Source organism: Rousettus aegyptiacus, unplaced genomic scaffold (assembly GCF_014176215.1).
Source record: "Rousettus aegyptiacus isolate mRouAeg1 unplaced genomic scaffold, mRouAeg1.p scaffold_m13_p_1, whole genome shotgun sequence".
NCBI classification, from domain to species: Eukaryota; Metazoa; Chordata; class Mammalia; order Chiroptera; family Pteropodidae; genus Rousettus; species Rousettus aegyptiacus.
In genome coordinates, this window is record NW_023416284.1 from 134,451,194 (window position 1) to 134,476,061 (window position 24,868).

At 33.1% G+C, this 24,868-nt stretch overlaps 1 pseudogene; it reads right to left on the reverse strand.

The window, feature by feature from the left end:
* The window catches only part of LOC107505432, a 47,465-nt pseudogene extending 30,009 nt beyond the window's left edge, over window positions 1–17,456 (reverse strand).
* Between the last annotated feature and the right edge of the window lie 7,412 nt (window positions 17,457–24,868).

Below are 24,868 nucleotides of genomic sequence, written 5' to 3' on the forward strand. Positions count from 1 at the left end.
TCCCATCTTTAATCTATTTATAGTTAAATTTATGTTTAAAACAGACTTTTTGCAGAATAGCAAGTTTGCTTTCTAAGCCAACATTTTTCCTCTCAAGTTACTTGGAGCAAATAAAGCCAAGTCTACCACTTCTCAAAGCTTCTCTCTGTAACAGCATCCTGGTACTGCCTCAGGCTGAAACAGACACTGAGGCACAGGTTTATAAAGACGCCGAAGAGTTTAGATGTCCACAACTGACAGAGGCAGAGGCAAAATGTACTTTCATTTAAAGTTGATCGTACTACTCTTCAATCTAGGGACATTTGTTACTAGTTAAATAAACTGACACAGGTGCAATTTATATACATACATTCTATTACTGAGAAATAGGCTTATATATAAATTTATTTTCACACATTGACTATGTGGGTTTACACATATGTATTTATAAATACTGAAAAAAACTTAGTAACAGTTGGGTGAGCTTTAAATATATTCCTCAGGAATATGAGTCCAAGGCTTTGCTGTCATGAAGCATATACACTTGTGAGATGAGTAGTTAAAAGTGAGGTTCAGCTTTTTGCCACAAGTTTCACATATCCATGGGATAGAAAACATTACATAGTTGCAAATGCTGTGATTAATATGATGATTTATGACATTCATATTAAGGTCAAGTCAATATATGTGAATTTCTTTTTAGGATCCATGTTATTTATGGATGCTTTTATTTATAGTACTAATTCTATGAATTAAAACAGGATCATTGACAATTCGCAGGTTAAATCATCAAAGAGAGAGTTACTTAAGGCTCACTAGATTTTCTATTCTAAGTATAGTTTTAAAATGAAATTTCCAAAGCTTAGAGGTCTTTTTTTGGGGGGAGGGGGGCATGTATTATATCCTGTTTGATGGTGGAAGAAGAAAATGTCCTATTACTAGTAGAGGTACTTCTTTGACAATAGACTAAGGAAAAAGTCCTCCTCTGCTTATATAATAAAATAGGAGATTGTGAGATGATTAAAGGGCTAAAAACACATTTTCAGTATTCAATGTTCTCAGTATCCAGTAGTAAACAGGGAAGTCATCAGTTTGGCAGCAATTTGCTAAGGGAGTAAACTGAAATTATTTTAAGAGGAAGCCACAAAGAATTGTACTCTAATGTGACATTTCAGACCTAACTAAGAGATATGGAATCTGGGAAGCTGTTTTAATAGCAAAGAGGGAGTGTGTTAAATCTACTCTTCTACCAGAGCCAAGTATATGTTTGATAAATGAAAGCAAGTTACCACTTATTTAAGAGAAAATAAAGTCTTGGGTAATGTCCATCTGTACGTTTATGGGAAATAATGTCAAAAGTAAGTATGATGTGTAAACTTTTGAACAGATAGATATTCAGAAACAGATTCAAATAATTTACAAACAAAAAAATATACAGAATGTGGATGCAGAATGGGGGAAGAAAAAAGGAAATTCTGTGTTACTGGAAGCTGTGCAACAAATAATATCTGATAGACTATAAACTCATATTTTATAGAGAGAAAGTATTGAAGAATGAGAAAATGTTTGCTGGCTCTGGGAACTATGTACTCGTTTTAGTGCCAGATGCTTTCCTGTTTATGGTTAAGATAGTAACCAAGTGCGATTTAGAGATTCTATATGTCCTGTTAGAATGCATGCTGGCTTTCTAAAAGCAAGATCATGGCATATTCTTAGGGTAAACTGAGGCTTTTCGGATGTCCCAAATGTAAGGAGAGAGAGAAAAAGAAAAACAGAGAGAGAGGAATAAACGACATGACAGGGAGCCAGGAAAAAAAAAAAAAAGATCATGCAGGATAATTTTTCCATTGTTTTATCTGACAAATATTTTGGATTTTAGATGAAATAAAAATAGTCATAAGGAAAGTGAACTTTTGTCTATGTTTGAATTTCAGGATATACTTCATGATCACAGTTAAAACAACCCAGGATTGATAATAGATGATAAATAGATTAGATAGATGGTTAAGATCAATAGATGAAAGATAATCAGCTGACTAAATGCAGATAAGTTTAAGGTAATATGGAGAAGGAAGGAAAAAAGGAGAAAAACACTGGATAAGATTGGAATCTCCTTGTGTGGAGAATATCAAGTAGAACAGGCAGAATCTATCTCCTGCCTGCTTCTGCAGCCTCGTCTCTTTCCATAATTTTACCCATCCTCAGTTCTTTAGTTATGTGTTGTTTTGGTTGCTGAAAGACAAGGAGGTCTTTCACACCTCAGATACCTGGATCTTATCCGCTTGGATCACTTTTTCTCCACTTTTTCTATTAATGGCTTCTAAGAATTCTTATTCTGAGAATCTCCTTTGACCATCAACTTTAAGTTGATTTCTTTCCCCTATTCTCCATCATTACTCTGTTAGTTCCCTTCACACAAAACTTATCATTATTGTCTATAATTTGTAAACTCTGTATCTCCCACTAAAAATCCAGGAATCATAGCAGTAATCATGTTTCTTTGGTTCGCCACTGCTGATTACACAAGTACCACAGTCCCTAATACATGGTAAATGTTATTGAGTTAAGGCAAAAAGAAAAAAAATGCTCCCAAGTTTGCTTAGTAATTTATGATGGGGAAAAAAAAAAAAAAAAGCTGTGGTTGATATGGGCTCACATGCCTATTTTCTAATTAAAAAATACAATAATAAAGAAAGTAGTCTTGAGATTCAAATGCAAACAACATAAACATAACCATGAATATATATCACTAACTATGATAGAATGAAACTCATAATTGAAATATTCTGATAGGAATGTATTATACATATTTTCTATATGATGTATGGAAAGTGACATATGACTTAAGAATAAACTATTATACCATAGTGTAAGAAATAGTCAACATTAAGCTGTAAATTGGACCATGGTTGGGGGATAAAAAGGATGGGATCATATTCTTCTGTTGTATTGAATCATGTTTAGGGGTGTGTACGTGTGTGATTTATTTGATTGCACTTACAGAAGCAAATATAGGAAACCAGCTTTGTAAAGAAATGCAAAATTATGCCATATGCAATATGTCATCTTTGTAATGGCAGACACCAGGACTGTCTTGTTCACTTCTGTATCATAGTTCTCTAATTCAATGTCTGTTATATAATAGATGAAAAATAAATGTGTATTAAGTGAATACAATGTTGAAAAAAAAACAATGAAGTTGAACATAGCAACTTATTTAAATGTTTGCTGTCATATGAAAAAAGGATTAGCCTGGATTTAAGACTTTGTAACTGATAGCATTTTGACCAAAGGATGAAAATAACCAGAAGCAAACTGTTTTTCAGTAATACAGTGGATTGTCATTTCCCGAGGTCCGTTGAGGATAAGTTTAAAGGCTGATTCTTTTGTTTATGTGGAAGGCATTAAAAATATAGTTAGTGGTGAACGGTGTTAGAAAAATTATTTTAGAGTCTTGCTAAACCTTTACAATATGTAATTGTATGTTATCTCTTCAGTTTTTAACTTGCCCAAGTATTAGTAAAATCCTGCTGATAAAATTAATTGAGATTTTAAGCTGTTAAGTGCTAAAACTTTGCATAGTGATAATCATAGGCTATCAGCTATTTCACTTGAAAAGGTAGAGAAGTTACAGTGTAAAAATCACATAAAATGACCATAAAAAAACGGTATATTCACATACATTAATAAAACTCATTTATTGTACTCAATGACTAAAATTAAGAAATCTTATAAAATAACATGAGTAACATGATTAAATCATAGGGACTTAGACGATCTTATTTAATTTGAAAATCATTTTTTACACAATTCTTATTTTCCTATATTAGCTTAAGGAATCAAATATCTCTGTCATCACTTTCCATAGTAGCTCTTAACCATTGCTTATTTTTATGAGAGCAACAATTAGTGAGTAGAAAACTTTTCTAATTATTGAACAGATTGACAATACTATTTCATAGTGCTATCTCATCTTGGGTTATTTTGTTAACTTTTCTTTTCAGCTGAGGATGAAATTTATTGAGATCATAATGGCAAGAAGACAGAAACTCAGATTTGAAGGAAGAGCCCTTTAAGCAGAGGGAAGACTTGGGTAAGTACCTGATTCCAGGAACCAAAAGGTCAGTGTGACTGAAGGGTAGTAAATGAGAGACAAAGGGGTAGGAAATGAGATAGGAGATTTGTTCAGAGGCCTTCTGGGCTAAGAGTGATGAAAAAGCATTAGAGAGTTTACAGCAGGGAGTTGGTTCATTCTGAGCTGATTTTAAAAGGTCACTATGATTCTTTGTGTAGGATGGATAACAAACAAAGGTAAAAAGCAAGTAGAGGTTATTCCATTATATTAGGCAAAAGATATGAATGGCTTAGAGTTGGTTATAAATGATAAGAATAGAATTGGACAGATTCTAAGTGTGTGTGTGTGTGTGTGTGTGTGTGTGTAATGTTTGATTTGGAGACAATACAACTTGATAAGGTATTCAATCAGTAAGGGCAGGAAAGAGAATAGGGGCCAAAGATAACTCCTAGAGTTTCGGCTTACTCAACTGGATGAATTATTGTTGCCATTTACAGAAATGAGGAGTAATGAGGGAGAAACTAGTTAAGGGTAAGGAATGGAAAGTCAAGTATTAGTTTTTGAAGGTTAATTTTCGTATGCTTATTAGACATCCTACTAGATGTCAAACATACAACTGAATACACAAGTCCGGAGTATAAGAAACAGTTTACAAAATCTTCTTCCCAATTTGAATATCCATCCCTACCTGGAGATCTTGTCAGTATTCTTTGTGAGGCTTTTAAAAATTATAGTCCCCACACTTTCAATAGCTTTTCAAAGAAATTATATTATTCTCTAATTAAGCATTTCTTTATGTAAACTGAGGCATTTCATTGATAATTTCTATTTCTAATGTGAACTTTATGGAAGCAGAAGTTTCTATAACTCAGAGGACAATAGTAAAAATAAAATGAAGACTGCACATGTATATCTTGATTCAGGGTATGAATTTTTTTCCCCCTCTGTTTTATTCTATGTTTTGAGAAATTAATTATGACTGTTGGTCTATAAAATGAATTATTTGGTCAGAAAACAGTGGAGGTCCTTTATATGTATTTTAGCTTTGACATCCAGAGACTATCTTCATTTTTCTTCTCAAGAACATCTTCTTTTGCTTATTTTCTTTCTCCTTTGTATCATCACTTTTTGAAAATTATTTTCATTTGGAGCATTGTTGTCTTTATAATTCAATTTCCTATTCTGTTTCAACTTAAATAATTTTTTAAAAAGCAACTTAGTCTACACTTCTTTCTAGCTAGGAACCCATTTTTTTGTTCCCTTTTTTAATAGCAGAACTCTGAGAATTGATTGTCTAAACAACTCATTTCTTTCTACTTGCTCTCCTTAAAATTGCTAATCACCACAGTCCACAAAAGCTGTTCACCTAGGCCTTTGATGACCTGTATATTTCCCACCATAAAGAAATCTTGCTATCCTAATATCATTTGATCTCTCACTATTACTTTATATATTTATCCATCCTCCCTTTTATAAGCTCCTTCTTAACATTTCATATCAACTTTTTTGATAATATGCTCTCTTCATTTTCTCCCTAATTTATTGGCCACTCCTTTAATAAATGATGTCAAACCTCTAAATATTAGAGTTTCTTCAAATTATGTCTGGGATATTGCCTTTTTATTTTATATGCAGTGCTCACTGAATCTTATGGCCATCTGTTTATTGATTACTTTCAAAATTATATTTCAAGCCAAAACAATTCCTCTGAACCTCAGACTGATGTATTCAAAATTTTACTTGACATTTCACTTAATCATTTCAAACTTATCGTGTGCAAAATTGGAGACTTAATTATCGTTTTGTATTAAGCCTGTTACTAATTTAGTAAATGGCATCACTTTCCACCAAATACTAAAGCCAAACACTCAGGGGTCATAAATTCACTTATTTCTTTTTCTTACTTCCTATATCCAACTTTGGTAAATCCTTTACATTCTAGCTGTAAAATGTATCTGATGTGCATTCTCTTTTCTCCATTCTCACTTCTTCAGCTCTATTAAAGCCACAATCATTTCTTATATAGTTATTTCAATGACTTCTTAAATTATCTCTAAAACCTACTTACCTCTCTAAAACCTACTTAGCATAGAGGAGAAGGGTGATCTTTAAAAAGAAAAGAGTCATATTTTATATCATTCTGCATAGCTTTGCAATAACCAAGAATGCCCTCTGAATCTCCCTTTTCTCATCCTAATCCCATGGCAATAGCTCCTTCACTCAATCTGTTTCATTCCATTTTCGCCTTTTTCTTAAATATGGCGAATGTTTCCTGCTTAAGGGATTTACTGTTTTCTTCATTTTGAAATGTTTAACCTAGCCCTTTGCTTATCTACTTTTATTCTTCTATTCCAACTTAAAAATCATCTCTGCATTCATTGATTTATCTGATCACCCTTTCTAAACAAGGCCTCTGTTCATATTCCCTATCTCAACATCCTGTGTATTTCTTTTATAACATGATCATTTGAAATTTCTTTGAACTTCAGGGACCACATATTATGGACTGAATCTTTGTGTCATTACAAAATTTATATTTTGAAGCCTAAACCCCAATGTGATGGTATTTGAAGGTGGGAACTTTAGGAGGTAATTAGATCATGAGGATGGAGATTTCATAATGGGATTAGTGACTTTGTAAGGAAAGATAGAAGAAAGATGGTCTTTCTGTTCTCTGACATGTACAGATACATGAAGATGGCTCTCTCAAACTAGGAAGTGGGCTCTCACCCCAAACTAAATTTGTTGACACCTTAGTCTGGACTTCCCAGCCTCCAAAACTGTGAGAAATAAAAGTTTGTTAAAACTCAGTTTATGATAATTCGTTATAGCAGCATAAGCAGAGTAAGATACACTAAATAAGTTTTGGTAAAATGAAAAAGGAACTTGGAAAGAACAGATCTGTATTTTATCTCAAAAGTCTGTGGATGGTAACAGATAGTGATTGGAGTAAGTATACTTTCAGGGTCTTATCCTGTCATCAGGACCTGAGGGGCTGGATGGCTTTGCTTTACTAATTCATTGAATAAGTTTTTGATATTTCTCTATAGTCTCTGCATTCTCTCCTACAAAGAATTTATGGATAGAGTTTAATTTCTGTAAATTCTCTGAAATTATATGCTGTTTTGTAAACTTTTTATTATGAACTATTGCCAGGGATGAGCTGTTACAGAGTTTTTCATAGCTTTCATTCAAGTTTCAAGAGAAGAGCTCAATTAAAATTGATTAACAGTCACTGAAATCACTGTCATGCAACTTTGGATACTACTCTGGGTCATCAGTCTTGTCTTTTCTTTTTTTTTTTAACTACTTACATACCTGGAAGCCAAACACAATGACATAAATAATGTTGATATTTTAACTCTCAAACCCCAGTGAAGGATACTGGTACTAACTTACTACCTGGGTAAACTTAGGCAGCTTAGTTAACATTTCTGAAACCTAGTTATATCAAAAGTAAAGTAAATCTAATAACATCTATCTTGCAGACTAGTGAGAATTATAAAAATGTATACTAAATACATAGTATAGTACCCAGTAGAAAATAATGGTCATTCAATATTGAAAAGCATTGATATCATTATGATAGTCATAATCATTATCACTATTATATATTCATTGATTTATTCTATTTATATTTTTACATATAAATATTTGCATCCCAATGACTAAGAAATAATCTTTGTACTTAATATCATACCATTAAACAGCCTAGACTTAGTTAAGTACCTGCCAGTCAGCTTGTATACATGCTAACGATATGGGTTTGCCACTTTCCTTAAAATGCTATTCTTCACCATTTCTTGCCCTATTCTGTGCTCAAGAAGGCTTACTCCAACACATGGCATTATCCATGTTCTCTTGATTTCTGGTCTCTGATTATATTTGGTCAGTGGTATTAAGAGGAAACCAGAGGTCTGGAGAGGAGAAGGTATTTATTATTCCTAACAACCTCTGTTTCGCCTTTTCTCAGTTTGAGCAATGGTAGTATTCTGTGGTTGGAATTCATATTGGACATCTCTGCTTCTATGGCTTTGAACTCTCTGTGAGGATTAAATAATGTCCTTTGACTTTAGCCACAAGGCCTGTCACTAGTGCTCTATTGTACATCCATACCTTGCTGTGTCTTTTAATCCAGGTCACATCTGTGTAAAGATTCCCTTCATAGAAACCTGTTAAATTAAACACTGAGCTTCCTGACCATTCCCTAAATGTGACCCACTTGTGTGCAAATCAATGGTCTAAGCATTATTAATCATCAAAACATTCAAGGACAGAATAATGCTCCCTAGTTCTACCATCACATAAAACTTTTTTATTTAGCTGTGTACAAATGTGTTCTCAGTGATTCAGCTCACTCAGTGTCACTGTTTTATAAAGCAGATAGAAATAGGAAGCAATTTACTTTGCTGTTACAATGCTCCACTGCCACTTGGAAAAGGAAAATGAGTTAAACGCAGAATGCTGTTTTTCATTGTTCTCTTCTGAAAGAATGTTTCCATAATTCTTCTGAAATCAAACTATGTATCTGTTGAATTAATGTCAGAGATTGAGTGGTAGTGGTTTGCTTCCTCCTATGCAATTCAGGGAAGACGGGTAAAAAGAAAAAAAAAATTGCTTTCACATGAGTACTTTTGACTTAAAGCACAAATGTCAGGCAGGAAAAGATACAAATATATATTTATAAAAAACAAGTGGATTTTAGAGTATGGCTGTGCATCGTTTCCATTCAAACCAGCCTTGGATTTTGGCAGATATAAAAGGTAACACTATTCAATTAAACATATAGATATAGTTAGAGACTGTGTCGGTCTGGGTCATCTGGAAAAACAGAACTAGTAGGAGGTAGATGATAGATATATTGATTAATAGATAGACAGACATACACATACATATATGCATATGCATATGCATGAATATGTATATGTATATGCATATGCATATGCATATACATATACATAGATTGATTTCAAGGAATTATGAGGACTGGAAAGTCCGAAATCTATAGAGCAGGTGTGGAGGTTTACCTGTGGAAAGGAGCTAAAGCTATAGCCTTGAGGCAGGATTTCTCTTTCCTTAGGAAAACCTCAGCTTTGTTCTTAAAGACCTTTAGTTGATTGGATGAGGCTCATCCCCATTATCAAGTGACAGTCCCCTTTAAAGTCAACTGATTGTAGATGTTAACCATATGTGCAAAATACCTTCACCATAACACAAAGATTCACATTTTATTGAATAACTGGGGATTATAGCCCAGTCAAGTTGACACATAAAACTAACCAGCACTGGGAATAAAAGCTCTGGTGTACTAATAAATAATATTTGCATAGTATTTTAAAATAAAATAAAATTATTTTAAAAGCCATTATCATGACAGATCTTTGCAGTGAGGTTGTGACAAAAGTATTATGTTAGAATGTTAAAAGCCCGATTTTTCTCCTGAGATGTATGGGCTCAAAGTTGTGTATGTACAGACCCAGTACAATGCATATAATCTATGGGTGGAAAAAAAAAACAAAATTTAAATGTCTTAGAGAAATTTTTAAAGAAAAGGAAACAATTCAAAAATAGTTTTAGATGATAGCAACTTATTTGTAAATATTTTGAAAGAATCAGCAAGGTTAAGATTATTGATTCTCAGGATAGAAAATCTGATTCTAGTTATTATTTATTTATTTATTTATTTATTTTCTTTAATCATTTTATTTGGCTTTCCTGGCCTCAATTTTCTCATCTATATAATGCACATAAGAGAGCTATTAAGAATAATTAAGGAACTCCATATAACATATTGAATGGAAAGCTGGATATTTGTTAAGCATATGTTGCTAATCGTGGTTACCTTATGGTAATAATCTGTAAGCTGAACTCTTGAATAGGTCTGTCCCTTCTATATAGAAATAACTTTGTGTACAAGTGCTATTTAGAGTCCTCCCAAATTGCTAGATAGCTATCCCTTCATCCCCTTTTTTGACTCATGCTATGGCAGTAACCCCTGCCCTGGTTGAACTTTAAGTACAATATTAAGCATCACTAATATGGTTGTAGCTTTACCTCTCAATTCTGAATGAATAAATGATTAGGAGAATTCTTAGCCAGAATTTATGGGAAATGTAGCTATCCTGTACTTGAATTGATCTAATTCTGTATGTGTGTATGTGTGTGTGCATTAACTGATCCTCTTGTTTAGATCTAGACAATTTAGGAGTTACATTGTTCTACAGTAAAGGTCGATTCCTTGGCTCATATCTTCTAACATCAGTTACAGAAATTCATGATTCTTCATCAATGGTATTTCTTAGCAATAACTACTTCATAGATTCTGAAGTTTTGAAATATAAAATGACTTGAATTTCTTTTTATTCATTCCTAAGTGCTGTCTTTAGCTATTGATTGTCCCAGAAATGATGTGTCTCTGAAATATTTTATGTTCTTTCAACAATCCTTTCTTACACTGAAAAGAAGCTAAAGTTCATGCTCAATTATCATTTCTGGTCAAGATTTAAAGCAGACTGTATGAAAACCTGCATTAACCTTTAGAACTGAGTTAGAAACAAATGGTTAATTGGTTATTTTTTCTTTGACCCTTCTTTGGTGTTTTGCCATAGAGTGAAAATATAACCCTTTAAAAAATGTAACTAAGATTATGTACCTGAAGTACATTCAAAAGACAGAGAAAAAGCATGAAGCATAAAATAAAATTTAAAGAACGTTTTATTAAAAATAAGAAAATACAAGATGAAGTGCAAATTAAGAAAACTGGTATATCACACATAATGGATGCATTATTTATATTTTACAATTAACTAAATAAAAATAATTGACAAAAATTAACAAAAACAATGAGAGAGAACCTCCTGAAAAAATAATTTTGTAAATAACATAAATAAGCATTTTACACATGAAAAATTATTAATCAGCGTGTAATAATAAACATGAAAATGTTTAAACTCACTTGCAACACAATATGAAATTAAATAATATTAAATTATTTTGTTCTGCCTATTGAATTTGATGGATTTAGTTTCATTTTTGTAGCTATTTATCTATCTATTTGCCAGTGTAAGGAGGCACATAAAGAAATATGTGGCACTGCTGGTGGTAGTATGAAGTGGTACAAGCTTCTGAAAATCAAGAGGAAATGCGAGTGAAAACTCTAAAACTAATGTACACCCCTTAAAAGAGAAAATCCTGATGTAGAAATTTAGAATTGTAAAAATAATAGAAAAATCAAACTGTAAGGATATTCATCACAGTATGAATTGTAGTAATACAAAATTAGAAACAATCTAAGTTTTCTTAAATATAACATCATGTAGGTAAATAACATTCTATAAAATCATACAAAGTTAAATTGTAGAATATTGTTTTGTGACTGGAGAAAAGTTTAGAATGCAATCCCAAATGCAGAATGTGTAATAATTACAGCATGTGCATTTATGCAAAAATAACAAAAGTGTTTTACTCGAGAACATGGAATGATGGGTGAAATGTTTTCTGTGTCAAGCAAATTTTTTTTCCAATGTATATGAACTGGTTTTCTATTAAATAATACCAAATTATGAAAATAGATCAAAATATACAAAAATGCATTGGAAAAACAACCTCAAAAACAAATTATTTAGATCTCGAAAATGACAATGAAAATTAGAAGTGGAATAAATATATATTGTTTAGTTCCTCTAGCAACCCTGAATTAGAAAGCAAATCTGAAACAAATTGATTTCTAATTAGGTTTAATTTTGAATCTTGATGTAGATCTTTATAAAGCTTTTTTGAGAGGCACAGAAAAATTGCGTGATAAATAACATATTTATTTAATTATAGCAGGAAGTAGAAAGAAAACTAACCAGTTGATTATGAAACAGAAAACTTATTTGTGTAATAATATGGGATTATTGAGAGTTATGTATTAATAAACCTGCAGTCCCTTTCAGAATTGTAACTGTACATCCATAATTTTCTAGTGAAGTTTATTGAACTGTACACTAGGGATGATATATTTGTTTAAAAATGAATTTCTTAGGTTCAAGAGTTATTTTTTATCTAAAGAAATTGAAGAAATTGCATATTCAAATTCATATGCATGTTTGACTTCTGCTTCTCTATTCTAAGTGAAAAAGGGCATAACAACTGTTTTTTCCTGTCAAATGAAATAAAACTGTCATTCTGAACATTAATGAGAACTTCATCTATTGATTTATTCTTTAAGTGTTGTAAATATCTTCTCTTGGTTATATAACTTGGCTATAAAGCCTGTCAATATTTTATTGATTAGAGAATGAAAGGTCAATGGTTTTATTCACTATGGCCAACATGAAAATGTAATGTATCCTCAAAATTAGACATATAAAAGCCAATTAAGGTATTAATAATTACTTTGGAAGTTTATTATTAGAAATCATTATGAAAAAAATTAGTAAAGAACTATATGCATACAAACACCTAAAGGTCATTTATTATTCAGATTAATTACACTAATAAGCCCATAAAAACTCTACTTAGCATTGAATGATGGCATATTTTATACCTATGAATAAATATTTGATTTGCTATATAAATATCTTATTACAGTTTTACCAAATATAGAAAAATGTTGTGTAAATCCAAAACAAGAGACTATAAAATAGTCTAAGAAAGAGAAAAAGAAGGAAAGGAGGAAGGGAGGGAAGGGAAAGGAAGAGAAAGAAATGGGAGAAAGGAAAAAGAAAAGGAAAGAAAAATGAAGGAAAGAAGGGAAGGAGGGAGAGAGGGAAAGAAAAAAGACTCTCAGTTGCAGAGAGACACTTGTATGGGGCAAAAAAAAAAAATCCAGCTTTTTTTTTTTTTTTTTTTTTTTTTTACTTTACCTTATGCTTTTTAATATATTGTGCTATTTAATCTTCTATCTGGATCAGTGCTTACAAGTCCACTTTGAAGGTCTCTTTGCCGTACTAGATGCTCTCCGACTTAAAGGCATTCTTAGGTCATTAGTTTCATAAGTAACATTTTTTCAGGTCACTAGGTTCTCAGAGTTCCTTTTTATGATATACTTTATTTGATATTTCTGTACATGGTCTCTCGATAGACTCCTCTGGGTAAAAGAGCAAAAAAAGAATAAAGGGCAAGGCATGTAGTCAGTAATATAAACAGCAGTTTCAGGGTGTATTAAACTCTATTTGAGCAGATAAAGTGCTAAGCCAATGGGGGCATACTTTTAAATGTATGCACCTGTGCATTTATGTTGGTATGCATGCTTTTTATGTGTGTATTAATGAATTTTAGATATGTCTTTAACCTGAGTCATAGTTATGAAGAGGCAAAGATTATTGAAAACTGAAGTGAAGGTATCATTTCAGGTCCTTAACTATTGGATATGGGCCCTGAACTTTGAGTGTATAAGTGGAAAAAATACAACAAAATATACTATCCTGTGTTATAACACTCATTGGTATAATATATACAGAAATGTGGAAAACATTTTTATATCTCTTTTCTAGAGAAGGTAAAATAGAGTAGTAAGTCCTTGAGGAGAGACTTATCTTCAAGTTGCTTAAATCCATATGGACATATGAAAAGCACTATTTGTCCCCTACCTTAATTAACCCCAAAACTTCTGAAAAATACACATGAATCTGAGGGAACAATATGGAAACTTATAAATGGCGGTCAGTTGTAAAACGAGCTAGGAGAAAGCTAAAGTGATGAAATCAAGAAAAACCATTTTGGCAAAGCTGAAAACAAAGTAGCAGCAGCACACTAGCGATGGAGAACAAATCTAGAGACCAAGAGACAGGAAATGCTAGAGAAGAGACTGAGTTCAGAGTTGTCCAAAGACAGGATCTGGGTGGGCAAGGTTCTGGACAGTGGCTGAAGAAGGTTGTAGTCAGGCAGTGAATGTGATTGTGGCACTTCCGTTTATGTGGTTAAAGGACTGGAGACAGGATGATATGGATAATAAAAATATCAAGTAAATAAAAATTAGGTATCTGAGGGCATTTCTGATTGATTTCAGCTCTTTCATATTTACCTCTTTTGTATGCATAATGCAGGCAAAATTCAGGGGATTATCATGTAGTAGGCAATATTTAAATATAACTTCAATTAGCCCAGTGAAACAAATTGTAATGTTTTTGAAGTATTTGTTCAAGTAGAGATTCAAAGCAACTATTTCGAGTACTTTTAACTAAGGAAATAATTGGGATATCTTAATGGTTTCTTTCAAAGCTGAAATTCTGTTTTGTTTTTGTTTTTGTTTTTGTTTTTAAAGCACATACTTTTTAGAGACAGGATTAATATATGGTGGCGTGGACCCTATTTTGTTAAAATTTCAAAACTTAAACAGTAATCTACCAGTAACAAAAAAAGTTGTAGTTTCTGTATCAAAGGTATAAGACTTCTAATAAAGTAGTTCTGATTGCTTCAGCATTTAAATGCACATTTATATTAGCTGTTTATCTAATTACTCAGTGTTTTACTTACACTCACTCCAGAGTGGCACACACAATCAAGGACCTGCACTTATCACGTTTGTACTTCCCATTCCTTTACAGCTGATGGATTTCTTCTGCAAGATCTGAAACTCCCTTCATAAGAGCTTCTGGAGAGTTAATACCCCAAGTTTAGCTCATAATGAATAAAGGGTGGGATCAATCAATGAACAGATAACACCCACTTTCCCTGTCCTGGGGTGGAAGAACTCTGAACAGGTTTAATGTGGCCTCCAAGAGGCCTATTTATTTAGCCCCAGTTGCCCAAAGTATAAACTTGCATATTAATATATCCGTGGTTGAACTTCTTTCCTTTCAGATTTAATTTTTATTTTTTTTAATGTTTAATTGAACTACTACCCACAAGAACCAAACCTAAGACAACCACTATTTCTTCACAAAGATTTCTGTGATAGCTTATAAGAATACAGATAACCTAATGAAATAGAGAATAGAAGTATTAATTTTCTAATGTTACGGTATATACAGCATAATTAAAGCAAACTTGAAATTTTAAAGCAAGTATTAAATTCACAAATTATAGAGATAAAAAGCAATGTAAATTTTATCAACATATTATTAAAATCACAATAATATGTTTATTGGAAATCATTACTTTGAGAATTATTTTCTGAATAACATTATTAAATATGATTCACTTAAACATTAGATTAATAGATAAAGTATTTTAGAATTGTAAACATCAGACCATGGTTTTGGTAAAATAAACCTTATATTTATGAAAGCAAAACTATGTGATTAATATTTAAGAGACTCTTATCTTTTTAAATATTATAGAAAATGAATCATAATTCGGATATTCAGAAAGCAGTCTCTAGTTATGAAGACATAGGTTATGTGAAGGGATATAAAATTATAGAAATTTATATCTTTTATGTATGACAAGGAAATTATTCATGTGATCTCTGATTCTCAAAATACTATTAAAAGTCAGTATAACAAGATGGAGTAACTGCACTTTTCCCTATCCCTTCCATCAAGTATAGCTGAAAAATGTGGACATAAATAATTATATAAAACAAACATACGAAGACTCCAAAAGGTGGAGAGAAGACTACAGACCGACTAGGAACCTTTAGATTGATAAATGACCTGCAATATGTTCCCTGGGTTTTCTTTTTGTCTTATATGTCATTAATTCAGTGGTAGAGGAGCTGGAAACCCCATAGCACTAACCGGTAAGATGAGAAAAGCCTCAACAGAACTTATTCTTTCTAGTCAAAGAACCAGGAAACAGAAAACATTTAAGTAATAACTGCACTACTCTGGCCAAACACCACAGAATGAATTGTGGACCCACTGTAACCTTTGCGAGTAAAGTTTGATTGGGGTCTGAGACTTCCAACCTCGGCTAGCTATGATGAGACACCCTAGTCCTGCTGCCAGAGTTGTATAACAGAAGGTCAGAGGCTGGAGGAATTGGGAATGTCATCATCACTGGATAGTAATGAGAACTTCTGTCTCCCTCTCAGCCCCATGGTGTCTGTGGACACCGCATAGGGAACTTAGATTGTGCCCTCAGCCAGATGTTATAAGGATCTCTTCCCCAACAGTCAGCTAGAGTAGTATCAGAGGTGTGGCCTGCTGGAGAGGCAGGACTTTGCAGTAGACCAGAGTTAATGTGCTATGTCTTCACCTGTGGGAAGGGGTAGTGGGGAGCCTCACTACATCCTGCTCAGGAGTAGGAAGTTGCCTCCTCATTCCTGGGATCTGGATGAAGAATGAGTTGGAAACCTGGATTTTCATCCTACTTGACAGTGAAAATTAGACAGCTCTCCCCTTTCTCTGCTGGCATAGTGTCAGAAGAAGCTTACTAAAACAGATAATTTAAGATTTAGAGTTATATAACTAATGCCCTAAATGTTTAAGATTTAATTAAAAATCACTCATCACACCAAGAACTATGAACACCTCAACTTGAAGTAGAAAAGGCAATCAACAGATGCCAAGATTATCCATATATTATAATTATATGACAAGAACAATGATTAAAGCAGAAATTATCAAAATGAATATACTCGAACCAAAAAAAAGACCTCAGCAAAAAAATAGTAGATATAAAACCAAATGGAAATTTTAGAATTGACCAATACGATGACTGTAAAAAATAAAACAAGTAATTGGCTTAAGAGCAGAATGAGGAGACAGAGTAAAGAATGAATGAACTTGACAAAACAATAGACATATATAATATGAACAATAGATAGAAAAGGGACTGAAAAGAATGAACAGGGCTTTAGGACATGTAAGATTATAACAAAAGATCTAACGTTCATATCATCAGAGTCCCAGGAGAGAAAGAAAGAGGGTAGATCTGAAAAAGTATTTGAAGAAATAATGGCTAAAAATTTCCCAAATTTGGCAAAATCTACAGTATTTGTAAATCTAAAGATTCTAGAAGCTGAGGTAGCCCCAACAGAAATTTTACTCTCATAGAACTGTAAGGAGGGGAAATCAAGATGTTTTCAGATGAAGTAAAACTAAGAGAATCTGTTACCCTGAGACCTACTCTAAAAAAAAAAAAAAAAAAAAAAAAAAAAAATTAAGGACTAAAGAAAATTTTAGAAACAGAAAGAGTTTAAAAATAATATGGGAGAAAATATCCAATTTATAAAAACAAATGAGATAGAACAGTTCTACAGTTCTCCTGGCTTCTCATGGTTCTCAGAGAGAATTCAGTCTTCTTCCCTCAGGTAACAAGGTGCTGTAAGGTCAACTCTATCCTGCCTCTCTGTATTCAGTTTCTGTCGTTTTTCTCTTGCCTGCTGTGCTCAGTGCTCATTGGCCTTTTTCAAGTCCTCCAAACCTGCCAGGCTCCTTGCTGCCTCTCGGCTTTCTGTGCAGGCAGTTCTTTCTGCCTTGATTGTTCCTCCAGCTTCAGCACCTCCTCCCCAGCTATCATCTATGCTCATCCTCAGAGAGTAGCTTACCAACCTCAAAGCTATTATCACCTTCAGATTTCTTCATTGCACCCTGTGCTTTTTCTTCTAGTACTTCTCAAAAGTTATAATTACATGTCAGTGTTTTGTGTTCATCTCCCTTTTAGACCATGTCCTCTGTGACACTGAGAAGCTCTGCTTTACCACTGTAGCCCTGAGACCTAGTACATGGTAAACATCCAGTAAATGCTTCATAATGAAAAAAATTGTTAATGGTAGAATATAGGTGATTGGGCATATGGGTGTTCAATGTAAGTTTCAGTTTTTTCTACATAATTGCAAATGGTAATAATAAAATGGGAAAAGAAACAAATTTTTAAATGAGTATTAATAACTGAGTCAGTAGTGTATTCATTGTAATTTAAAATTAAATGTTCCTAAGACTAGATTCAAAGATCAAGAAGCTACAAACGATTTTCTGTTTTTTCACACAATGACCAATAATGGAATCATTATGGCTGCATCCTTGTTTCTTTTCATAGTATGTAGACTAAACTGTGGAGACCCTATCTGTCAATTCATTAGTAAGATCATATTTTGGACTGTCTAACCATGAAATGGATGATATTTTTAAAAGACAGATAGATTAGACATGTGCAATAGAAATGTAAGTTACATATATAATTTTATGTTCTAGTAGCCACATTTAAATGAAGGAAATCAATCAAGTTAAATTGATCTTAAGAATAAAATGTATCAAAATAATAAATCAAAATATAACAATTTCAACATTCAATAAAAATATAAATTCTTCATGAATTATTGTATATATATACATGTTTTTTTCTTTAATGCTAAGGCTTCAAAACTATAGTATGTGTTTTACATTTACAGCATATTTCCATTCAGGCTTACTATGTTCCAAGTGCACAAAAGCCACATGAGGCTAGAGGCTACTCTATTGGACAGTATAAGTATAGTGCATTTAAACTAAAACATGACTTACATTCATAGAACAGCTAGTAATCACAAGTATATTCAGAGTTCTGTTAGAATACACATTCAATACCTCTAGCAGCTAAAGCATTCATTGAGTGCAGTTAAATCAAATGAACTGTTTGAAGAAGATCATGTCCCAGACTTAAGAGACACTAGGCACCAGGAAACCAGAGGCTTTATTCCAAAAGCTGTAAACTCTAAGAATTAAGCATCCTGAACAATATCTGACATCGTTGTTTCCGCGCTTTTTTGTGAGTGCCAAAACTTAAACTTCTGTGGTCAAAACCCACATTTATTATCAGTTTTAGAACTTAGACCTGGGTCTTTCCAAAATGGTTTGATTTATTAGGCTTATTTTTGTGGTGCAATGAGAAATCTATGGTAACTTTAACATTTTATAGGCTCCTAAAAAGCTTCTTCAGGGTTTGATTTCATATCCTGCTAAGGCAACCTTGCCAAGGGGTCGTTTTGTTGTTGTTGTTGTTGTTGTTGTTGTTTTTCTTTTCCCATCCTATAGTTTGCCAAACTAAAAACTAAGAGGATGAGTCCCACATTTTCCCAATTACTGACTAAGAAGAATTCTCAGTTTCACTTCCTGTAATTCGGCTTTTATCTTCATTTGCATAATCTAAATGGGGAAAGGGCTTCATTATTCATACAATGCAGGCTGATAATGTGAAATACACAGATTATTGTTGGGGAAGTGAAAAGCTAGCACAAATCTAGAAAACAAATTGTAATTTAATGCAACACATCTCTGTTCTTAAAATGTTTGGATACAACAGCTGCCAGGAATTTCTCTTAGCTAACTTCCTCAGTTTGAGCTGAACTCTGACCATGCCATGGATGAAAAATGCAAAAGTAAAGGAAAAGACCTTGCTATGTTTGTATTTTGTTTTGTTTTGAAAAATAACAAGAATATGGAAGAGTGGTATGTCATTAAGTAAGATGTTTGAGTAGACTGGTGTCAGATCCTTGACAGTCTTATAGGCCATGTAGAGTGTGCCATTTCCAGTCCTCCAAAACACAGGCCTGAAATGAAGTGCAAGAGGTTTTGGAGGCTAACACTTGTGAAAGATAATGAGGGATAAAGCAAAAAGGAATGAAAGATGAGGTAGAACGAGAAGAGTGATCGTAATTTCCTAGATTTTTACATGAGCAACTAGTTTAATGGTGATCTCATTTGATGAGGAAAGAAAGACCGAGAGAGCAGTAGGTTTGAGAGGGGAAAAAAGTTAGCATTGCCATTTAAAGGAGTGAAGCTTCATTTAGGTATCTATGTTGAGACATTGAATAAGCAATAGGTGTAAGAGCTGGAATCCCAGAAGAGTAACTAATCTAAACTAGGTATGTTTATTTTGGAAATCATAGCTGTCAGTTACTTTTAAAGCCACAACAATGTCTGGAATAATTCAAGGGATAAGTATAGATAAATAATTAACTCTTGGAATAATTTAATATTCAGAGTCTTACAAAGAGAGAAAATGAAGTCGTAAAGAACTAACCAGTGATGTAAGAGGGAAACCAGTGGAATGTGGCATTTTAAAAACCGAGTATATTAGTCAGAGTTCTCCAGAAAAAGCATCAAACCAATAGGATAGCTATAGATACAGATACAGTTTAGATAGATAGATAGATAGATAGATAGATAGATAGATAGATAGATAGATAGATAGATAGATAGAGAAAAGGACCTCCAATGTCTGAGCTCAGGAGGAAATGAGTGTCTCTGCTCACAAAGAGGGACAATTTACTTCTCTTCCACCTTTCTGTGCAAGTGGGAACTTCAATGGATTGGATGATGCCTGCCAGCATCACTGAGGGTAGATGTTCTTTACTCAGTCTACTGATTCAAATGTTAATCTCTTCCAGAAAAACCCTCACAGACACATGCAGAAATAATGTTTTATGTCTATCTGGGCATCCCTTAGCTCAGTCAAACTGACACATAAAATTCACCATCACACCAAGTGAAAAATGTATTTTAGGAAGGAGGAAGTAATCAACAATGACAAATGCAGTGAGAGGCTTTTAGAAAAGCTTCCGTTTATCAGACTTACTAAAACAATTTCCTTTAGGACTGCCTTATAAATTTAATTATTCTCAAAGATTCGGGAAATGAATTTGGATTTTCACATTTGGGCCTGCATCGTTATATACAGAAAAGAACATTAAGTTACTCTGAAAAACAAACAAACAAACAAACTATATCTATTGTTATAAGCCCTTTAAGACCATAGAAACAAAACTTCAGTCTCCTACCATTTAATCCTGCCATTTCTCTCTACTGGATTTTGGATATGGAAGGAGTTATAAAATATTTATCTGCTTCTGAGAAAAAATATGCTACTCTCTTGAGAAGGTAAGAAATGTCACAATAAAATGTGTTTTTGACTATTTAAAGAAACATTTTTCTATTCTTCTTGCCTCGTTTGATGACAAAAGGTTGTAAGAATGAATGTAAGACTGAGTACAGGCATATCCCTTGGTCATGCAAGGTTTAGTAAATATCCATTTTACACTGACAGATTTCCTTTGGCTTGTGCCTTACAATTTGCAAGAGACTGGGGGAAAGTCTAGGCTTTGAAGTTGTCAAGTGGCCCATTTCTCAGGATAACCGATATCTATCATTTCAGTTATGAAGCCGTTCTAGCTTCATAACCCTAGAATTGTTCAAAAACAAAGAATCTTAACTTTTGATAAGTAACAAACATTTTTCGGTTTCTGATATTCCTCAGCTATATAATAATTTCTTCAACATAGTTTAAACACCTATAACTGAGAGCCGTGCCAGAAAGTGTGTGAAAAATCATAGGCATTTTCTCTTGTCATCGCTGTAGCTCCCTTTCCCCTGTACTGCCTTCCTTTCTCTTAATTTCTAGTGTTTCAGAGACACTTTCTTTTGGAAAACTCTATTTGCTACTTCTGATATTAAACTATGTGTGAGTGACAGGCACGTAATTAATATTTATTAGCACTTTTAATGTAAAAACTACACATTAGCTCAAAAAATTAATGAATACAAAAGTGTTTTTGAAGTTTTTAAAAAAGTTAACTTTCAAAAACTTCGAGACACTTAATTTTGTCTGGGGTAGAAGCAGTGATTTTTACACATTACTCACATAGAGTAGAGCAGTCTGACGTGTGTGTGTGTGTGTGTGTGTGTGTGTCTGTGTCTGTGTGTGTGTGTGTCTGTGTCTGTGTGTGTGTTACTGGTTTCTGATTTCCCACAGAGCCCTGTGATCCAGAGAAATACCCATGATAAGTGCTCAAGTGTAGTGAAGTTTGAGAGTTTGGATTGACTGTAAAAGATGGGGCTCCTTCCACTTATATGCTTACTTCAATAAAATTGAGAGGCAGCAGTTAAAAGATTTTTGTAATGTATTGCCAATGACGTAAAAGATACCTTGCTTAATGGCTTCTTTAATATACAATGATACTTCTCAGATTCTGAAGTTTTGAAAATGTCTATGGCTCTTTACTTGGTTCTTGAGGAAACCTAATTTTAACCATTGAGCATAAAAATATATGAAAAAATGTTTGATATATTACTAAAGGGTATCTTACACACAGTTACAAATATATACTCAGCTCTGATCATGTTGCTTGTCAGGTGCACAGTGAGAGGTAACTGCAGCCGGATGTAGGGGATTGAGCATTGGACTTCAGAGAATAGCCCACAGGGGATGTCACAGGAAAATGTGAGGCAGAAATGAATGAAGGAGACACTGGAAAACTCACACATTTATCCATGAGAGGAGCAGCATTTGAATTAAGCCTACAAAAAGCATTTCTATTCTTCAGTGTTTTCCAAAGAAACTTTTAAAAAGTTACAACTACACTCTAGTACTTTTGCAGGACTTAGCCAATTTACTTCATTTTCCATAGCCCAATAAACAAGAGAAACTGGGTCTTGAAGATAAAGAGGATAGATAGCTCAGAGCCAGATCATGCTTCTTTTTTATTCCTTATAGCCTAGAATCTTAGCTTTAGTCAGCCCTGAGGGCACAAGAGGTGGTGAAGTTTATATATACTTTAAAATTGAAGCTTTAAATTGCTATCAATAATAGAGAGTGCCTCATAATTTCTGAGATCTAGACATGATATTATAGGGGGTGGAGTGCTCAACAAAACAAATTTAAAAGAGCAGTTTTGATTTATTTAGTCAGTGAATATTTATTGAGCACCTGTCATGTAGCAGGCATTGCTCTAGTTTTGAGGATATACCTGTGAACAAAACTGACACAATGTCTGAACACACAGAGCTTAAATTTAAATTCTATAGGGAGCTGTTTTAAGACATTGATAGGATAAAAGTTAAATCAATTGCTATTTCAACTTTGCCAAGTTGAAACACATCATTAAACGTGTTAGAAATAGAATAAAAGATTCTTTTTACATTGTATACTTGAAATAAAAATTTAAGCTGTTTTTTTTCCCAAACATATATGTTTGCAATTTATTATAATATATCAGCTTTCACATAGCACTGCACTCTGGGAGTTGCTCACTTTTCTGCATTGTTCTTAACCATACCCGAAGAAGCCATCAGGGGCTGGGCAGATGAGTAGCATTTTTAGCTTGTTTTCCATCCTTAGTTTATTAGGGGTCTAAAGATAATTTTACATTTTAAATAGCATTTTGTTTTGTTTTTGCCCTTGTCAGTGAATCATGTAGCAGTACATCTCTCACAAATACTTAGTGAAATCCATGTGGAAAATAACAAGCCCAAAGTTCTTTTCGAAATATCATTTCCAGAAGCAACATATTCCTTTTCTTTTACATCCTCATCTCGGTTCTACCTTACTCAGTTGTGTTTGCCTGTGCCTTGAGCTTGTCTAACTTTGGTGGGATTGTTGGTATTCTTTTTTTTTTTTTTTTCCTGAGTCATTTTGTCTAAGCAAAAGGATTTGGTTGTTCCTAGGTCCCTAACTACTCTTTGTCTGAAATACTTCTATTTATTTTTAGGTTTTAACATGTGTAATGTCATACCCTTATTCAGTCTTTTTTCTAATTTCCTCAAAAATTTCCTCATTTTCTAAAATTAATTGGCTTTTCCAACATTGCAAGGCTATGAGATTCTGGAACTTCTCTAAACATTTTCAGTCTTGCTTGCAAACTAGCAAATTCCTTCTGAGTTCTTTTCTTTCTCACCAAAAGAAGTCAATGCAAACAGATACCCAACAATAATATTGCTTTGTACTTTCTCATCCTACAAGTTTATTTCATACATTATATGCCTCCAGATACTTAAGGTGACACTTTTACCATTTTTTACTACTGCATAATGTTGATTGTTATCTTTCAAGCATACGAAACAGTGTCCCTTATATCCACTTTTTGGCCTTCAAGCCAGTGCTTACAGATTTTTTTTTGTTTTAAAAAACATCTTTCTTCTACAATGAATGACAGGAAGAGGATGGAAAATATATTTCATCTACATATAAAAGAGCTTAGGAGGAGTTTATTGATGAAGAGAGAATAAAAGTCCAATGGGCTGGGAACTAAGGAAAGAAAATATGAAGTGGAGAAAATAGGCTGTACAGGGTGGACTAGGATAAAATCGAGTCCAAGCCTATAGACGATGTAAGAAGGAATGTTGGGGGTTAGGTATTTCTTCACCCTTAAAATGTGTTTTGAGCGATAGAGGTAAAGAATGAATTTTCTTTTATATGAAATGATTGACTGTCAAACTTTGTTACATGTGTAAAATATCTCAGATATTGAACACTGGGTCATGGATTTAGAAGAGTTTTACATATAAACCACAATGATCTTTTTCAACTTAAAAAGTCATTGTCATAATTTATGGGTATAATAACACTGACATAATTTCAATACAAAGATGGTTTATTTTGGTTTATTGTAATCTGATTAGATGTATGGAAGGTTTATCACATAGATTTAAGGAACTATTTTTCCTTTATTACAAGGTATCTAGAGATTCTTGTGTCTCTTTTAATACCAAAGACAACTTTGAAGTTCAAACAGGAGTAAGGCAAGAAATAAAACTCAATTAGTTTATTTTTCTTCTTTCAACCCAAGAAGTCACTACAAAAGCCACAAAGATTGTACTCTTGCTTTTATACCTATCATTTTGATTCACAGTTACGTTAATTTTCTCTACATTTTTCTAGAACAGAAATACAGATAGCCCAAAATGAGAGAGTAGGCAGCAGTTAAAAGTGATTATATGTTTCAAGTCTATGATGCTTGAATTGAAAATTTATGAGAGTTATAGGTCAATTAGATTAAGGAATATGTATTAAATATCTTTGTTTGAACTTTCATTTTGCCAAATTTTAATCACCATTTCAACTTGGATATGTAAAGCACAAGAAATAACAGAAACTAAAATTTGGGACCTGAATTTTATAGACTATTCTTAATGTATTGTATGTTGTACTGCATGTATAATTAGTATGAAAGACAGGAAATGATGGAGT